General features: G+C 36.8%; 1 protein-coding gene across 2 annotated transcripts in view; it reads left to right on the top strand.

Annotated features, from left to right (window-relative positions):
- The first annotated feature begins 3,239 nt into the window (after positions 1–3,239).
- The window catches only part of LOC115216177 (microfibril-associated glycoprotein 4-like), a 12,576-nt gene continuing 8,999 nt past the window's right edge, over positions 3,240–6,816 (top strand). Inside the window, exon 1 of one of the 2 annotated variants that reach the window (XM_036506481.1) lies at positions 3,240–3,449. The gene's annotated coding sequence lies outside the window, so the exon portion shown is untranslated. Of the gene's footprint in view, positions 3,477–6,816 lie in introns of both variants that reach the window. The other variant, XM_029785376.2, reaches the window with a different exon arrangement.

Here is a 6,816-nt window from a genome sequence, read left to right as displayed (position 1 = left end):
TGAAGGAAGAAATACAGGAAGTCCAAGCTGGCTACTGGAAAATCAGTTGCTATTGGTCAAGGCAGGCAAATCACATAATGTTAGGAATGAGGCTGGCATTTCAGTGACACCAGATGTATTAGAAAGGAGAATTTTTTGACTTGTATGGATGGAAGCTGATAATAAGGCTTTTATAAGGACTTTGAAGCTGACAGAAGCAAGACCAGTGTGTGTGTGTGTACTTGGTAATATTGATGACTCTCATGACTTACTAACCAGAAGCACATAACCTCTTTTACGTTGGAGGTAAATATAGACCTTTGTTGGGTCAGTATCAGTAAAATGTACCAGAATGAAACATAGAGAACATTTTCCAGGAGTGAGAGAAGAGTTCCTTCTCATGGATAGTTGTAAGCCATGGTTAAAATGTGTCAGTTACATGTGTCTGTGTATGTTGTTCCCAGTCCAGAAATGGGAACAACCACATTGCCAAAACAAATTTCCACTCATGAAGTCAGCATCCAAATATTTTGCTTTGTTAGTTCAGGAAAAATCCAGAAGGTGTGAATTTTTTAGAATGACTTTTTTTTCCACTAAGCAAAGCTTGGTATGCTTACTTCCATTTAGATACAGTCACAAGTCATTTCAGAAATTTTCAGTTAATTTTCTATGACATTGCTTCCTCTTTTAATCATCACAGCTGTTTAGTTTTGTAACATTGCACCTCTTTTGGATTCTAAACAAGGAGCTGTGATTATTCAGCCAAGCCTTAAAGAGGGTCTCCATTGCTTCAACATATTTCTGTATCTATGTAGTTTCATTGTTTTTGGACAACACTACATTTGTTTCATAGACCATGGTTTCTGTTTTGCATTGACCATTCACTAGGCACTCACTGTAAACCCTACATGAGCATCCTGTCTCTGCCCAGGGTCTTGGCATATTCACTAATTTGTTTTTGATTGTAAGTGCACAGCTGAACAAGTTATGTCTACTGAATAATTTCCTATACCTATGATCCTAAGTAAAATGCTTATCTACTAATCTAAGGAACGCCTCTTCCCATGCAAGTTTTCATATTGAGTGAGAATAGGGTTCAAACCAGAAGACATTTTGGTAGCACTTTCTCTTGCAGGTGTTAGTGTTGGGCATAATGGTGGTGCAAGTCTTTAAAGCTGCTGGCTGCCAAAGCTTTGTTGTAATGGGGGCCACTGTATCAAAGAATCGTTCTTTGGGGAACAAAATCTTTCTACTAATTCTCTTTGCAAAATTTTTAAAACTGTAGGTGGGTGGTAAGGGGCTGTGTTGATGTATAACAGCTTTTCATTTGTTTTATACACACAAATGCACACACACATATACATACATGCAGAGGAGGAGTTAGAACAGCTATGTAATAAATTCATTTAACTGTTCAAAAGGTTTCCTAGAAAATGCTGATAGCTTTCATTACTCGGGGCATTAATTAGCAGCAGGGATGAATGATTCAGAGTAAGAAAGGAATGGAAAACAACCTTTCAAAAAGGTTCTTTGTTTGAGCAAAAGGCTGAATGTATGATGTGCAAAGTCTGGAAAGAAAAGAAGGATGTGTTGGGGAATAAGAGGAGAAATACAGAAAGAGGAATGAAATATTGTGTAGAAGAGAAAAGGTTGGTCATGTGATAAATGTATGGAGAGCATTAAGTATGAAGCAATGAAAGTGGAAGGATCCTGAGAAAAAAGAAAGATTAAAGAAGATATACAAAGAAGTTGTGAAAGTTGATCTCAAGATTTTCAACTTTTATAATGGAGACAGGAAAGGATTTCCCACATAAAGTGGGAAATTTGACAAGAGAAAATCTATTCAACTTGAATAAAGCCATGAAAAGTGGAGACATTGGTACAGACACTTTATTCATGACCAGCAACCCGTGTAGAATAGATCCTTGGTCCTAAAGGCTCCACCTGGGTCTTGGTCTAATTCCACTCATCCAAAAGGACCAACCCTTAAAAATCATTGGTTTTTAGGAGTGTTTTGTTATATGTATGTATGTATGTATGTATGTATGTATGTATGTATGCGTGTATGTATGTATGTGTGTATGTATGTGTATATGTATGTATATGTGTATGTATGTGTGTATGTATGTATGTGTGTGCATGTATGAATGTATGTATGTGTGTATGTATGTATGTATGAATGTGTGTGTGTGTGTGTTAATGTATATAAAAAAAATCACAGACACACACGAGGGAGGGGGCAGGGCGTTCTTAATTAGATATAATTGTGTGCCTTCAGAAAGAAGACAATTTCTAAATTTAGCCAGAGATTTGAAGTAATTGATCTTTCTTATTGACTTCCATCCTCATCATCATCATCATCATTACCATTACCCTCATCATCATTGTCATCAAAATCTCCATTCTGTTTTCATCGTCATCCTTATCATCAACAGCAGCAGGGACAATGGTGGTAGCAGCAGCAGCAGCAGTGGCATCAACATTATCATCACCATCATCTTTATCATCATCATCACCACCACCAGCACCTTCATCATCCTCATCATTAATTTTAATTATCAGCATCATCATCATCACCATCACAACCATCATTATCATTATTATCAACATCACCATCATCACCATCACCATCATCATCATCATCATCATCATCATCATCATCATCATCATTATCCTCATCATCACAGCAGCAGCAGCATCAATTCATATATATATTTTTTGTTATCCTTTTGTTGGACTTTTTTTTCCATTTTCCTCTTGACCAGTGTAGGAGGGAGAGGGAGAAATTCCTAATTTCCAATCTCCAGCAGGGGGAGCGGGTAAGATGGGAGGTTGGATGGGGAGTACTTATCAAATCCAGCCGGACATGTAAAAACAAAGGATTTGTTTTAATCTCTGACTGACTTGACGGATAGATGACATTCTGTCAGCTGAGTTTGAGGCTTTGCAAGGAAGAATCCATTTTGTTATTATGGAACAATGGAGGGTGGGAGAAGAAATCAAATGATTTTAAAACTGAAAGGAGAAAAAAAACAGAAAAAAACTAATCAAACAATACTATAAAAAACTTGTAGAATAAATTTTAGGGGACTGAAATATAAGGAATTTCTTTTAGTAAAATCCACAGAGAAAACCCAAAAGATTAAAACAGTCTTCTTATGTGTGTGCATGTGTATGTGTATGTGTGTGAGTTAGGTAACCCATTGGAAGAGTCCATAATTATGTTTCAGCATGGTAACAGGTTGTTCATGTATTAATTCATTAGTCAGACTCATTCTTGCTTCCTGTTCATCTGGGAGAGTTCATTGCTGATGTGTGGCTTTTGAAGTTCATTTCCATCTTTAACCCGGCTAAGGTGAAGAGATAACATCCAGCATCGACTTTTGAAATCAAGTTCTTTCCTCGTCTTATTGATAGAATAAATAATATTGACCAGCTGAAAAATTAAACTTCCCCATTGGGAACACCAGGTGAGTTCTCAACTAAATATATACAAGGTAAGTGTAATCGTTATATATCATTAATATTCATGTATTTAAGGGTGGCAAGCTGGCAGAATGGCTAGCATGCCAGTCAAAATGCTTTGTGACATTTCATCTGTTTCCATGTTCTGAGTTCAAATTCTGCTGAGGTCAGCTTTGCCTTTCATCCTTTCAAGGTTGACAAAATAAGTACCACAGTTCTGTATTTAAGAGTTGAGGAATTTTATACATTATTTACATTATTTATATTTGACGGCATATGGCATTGTGGTTAAGAATGCAGGCTACTAACCCCAAGATTCTGAGTTCGATTCGAAGCAGTGACCTGAATAATATAATAATAATAATAATAATAATAATGATAATATATAGGACTGAGGTAACTTCTCCAGAAGATATAGAAGCAAAAATAGAAGAGTGCCATTGTTATCAAGTGAATGATATTTCAACATCTCATGTGTCTTCCATAGGTTCAAAAAAATAACTGTGTCAATCTACTTCATTTTGGTTAATATTTATATCTGCTGGAGGAGTTACCTCAATCCTATAAATATTAGCCAAAATGAAGTAGATTGACATTTATTTTTTGAACCTGTGGAAGACACACGAGATGTTGAAATATCGTTCACTTGATAACAATGGCACTCTCCTATTTTTCCTTCTAATAATAATAATAATAATAATAATAATAATAATAAACCATTGTCAATAAACAAGAGGGCCATGATGTTATCAGTGGACAGAAACAACTGTTTCAAGCACAAGGCAGCTGGTTACAATTTTTTGTCTGTGGAATTTAAGGATTTATATAATGAATATAATCAGTTGTTGAATAGCTTCTACATGAAACAAGAAGAATATTTGGGCCATTATATGGTTGGTTTAAATGCTAAAAAGTTAAGAGAACCAAATATTGATAAATGAACTTCATTCATCAACACCAGTGACAAAAGTTAATATTTCATTTAAAATTGGAACATCTCATAAATAATGTGGATTTTTCAATTGTATGAACTAAAAGTCGGAGGGGAACGGGATAAACTACCTGCATCAACTTGCCATAAAAGCAGATAGTAATTTTTACCTTCAACTTATTCTTAGTGCAAGTTTTGAAGAGAGCAGATCGATTTTAAGTCATTTTTTTACAGCTATAATGGAAGTGACATAGGTGCATATTTGGCATGTTTTGCTTTATGAATTCAATGAAGGCAACAACACAACAAAAAGTGCAAGGAATATTAATGCAGTATATGGAGATCAGACAATAAATGTAAGCCAGTGTCAACGGTGGTTCCAGAAATTCCAAGCTGGAGTCTACAGCCACGAAAACAAGGCACAACCTGGAAGATCTGTAGAGCTTGACAAGGACATCCTACAAACTCTGGTAGAACAAAATCCCATTGTAACTGTTGAGGAAGTAGCAGAGAAGCTTGGATTTGGTCATTCAATTATTCATCGACTCTGTGTGCCATCAGAAAAGTCAGCAAATTGCGTCAGTGGGTTCCTCACAAACTTTCCAAGTCTAATAACTCGCAGAGAATGAATATTTGCTCTTCTTTGTTGTCATATTTCATGAATGAACAATTTTGGGACTGATGACAAGAAATGAGTTCTCTACAAAAATGTCAAGTGCCGAAGACAGTGGGTAGGGAAAGGAGAAACACTGGCACCCCAGGCTAAAGAAGGTCTTCAACCACATAAGGTATTGTTATCTGTTTGGTGAGATATGAAAGGTTTAGTTCACTTGGAACTTTTAAACCCAAACCAAATGATAACAATGGAGATCTACTGTGAGCAGCTTGAGCAGTTTAAGTCAGTGCTAGAAGAAAAACTACCATCTTTGGTTTCAAGACAAAAGGTGTTCTTCCATCAGGATAATAATCGGTCACATACAGCGAGGATGACATTCCAAAGGCTGGAGCAGTCTGAATGTGAAATGATGCCCAACCCACCATATTCGCTCGACATTGCCCCATCTGATTATCATTTATTCTGCAGTCTTCAAAATCATTTGGACGGAAAAAATATGAATTCTGTAGATGAGGTCAAAACAGTACTAGAGGAGTATTTTTTCACGCGGACAAGTGAATTTTGGAAAAGGGTCCTTGCAAGTCAACCAGAGAGATGGAAGAGCATTGTAGAAAATGGAAGAGGATATATTTTTGATTATTAAAGAACACCAAGGCAATGACTAGTGACCAGGACCTTTGGAAATATGCTGTGCTTAAGAAGACTTGGCAAGCAAAGTGAGACCATAACCTCGTGGCCTACGCCAGGGGTGTAACCAGCCCACTTATGCATAACTTTCCTTCATTGGACACTAAACTCTGATTGCGAAGACCTGTTGAGGCAAGTGAAATCGAAGCTGAAATTAAATTCAATGACTGGCGTCTGTGCTAGTGGAGTGCTAAGAGCACCATCGGAGCATGATCATTGCCAGAGCAACAAACTGGCTTCCATACTGGTGGCACGTAAAAGGCACCATTCAAGCGTGATCGTTACCAGCATCGCCTTATTGGCACTTGTGCTGGTGGCACATGAAAAACATTCGAGTGAGGTTGTTGCCAGTGCCGCTGGACTGGCTCCTGTGCGGGTGGCACATAAAAAAAAACAATTTGAGCATTGCCATTGCCAGTACTACATGACTGGCATGTAAAAGCACCCACTACACTCTCGGAGTGGTTGGCATTAGGAAGGGCATCCAGCTGTAGAAACTCTGCCAGATCAGATTGGAGCCTGGTGCAGCCATCTTGTTCGCCAGTCCTCAGTCAAATCGTCCAACCCATGCTAGCATGGAAAGCAGATGTTAAATGAGGAGGAGGAGGAGGATTTGCTTATCTTAATTTTGAAAAATAAAAGAAGTATAAAAAAACTGCATTATTTATGGAATGACCCATTAAAACTGAAATAGGAATGTTTTTTGTTCTAAACTAATAATATAAATTGAAATATAATTTTCTTATATAATTTCATGTAGATGGCACAAGTCTATACAAATGTCTAAAAAGTGGCAAATACTAAGTAGAAAAGTATATGAAACCTGTGGATAATAAAGCAAAAATTAGCTTCGGTTTGATTAAAATAATCTGGGTTTTTTTGTTTTGTTTTTGTTTTTTATGGGGAGATGCAATATCTAAGGACATTTCCAAAACAGCATTTGGTAAAAGATAGCACTGAACTTCAAAAGGTTGAGAAATACTGGTTTGAAACAATATTTTCATGTCTGTAGGAAAGCTTCACAAAAGTTACTTAACCTCTGACAACAAACTTCTTTAAGATAATGAAGATGATGCTCATATGTATATCAGCATCTTCATTATTTCATACCTGATTTTCCATGCTTTCCAGTATAGGA

Source organism: Octopus sinensis, linkage group LG10 (assembly GCF_006345805.1).
Source record: "Octopus sinensis linkage group LG10, ASM634580v1, whole genome shotgun sequence".
NCBI lineage: Eukaryota > Metazoa > Mollusca > Cephalopoda > Octopoda > Octopodidae > Octopus > Octopus sinensis.
The sequence above is the reverse complement of the archived record's forward strand: the minus strand, read 5'-3'. Positions and strand labels throughout refer to the sequence as shown.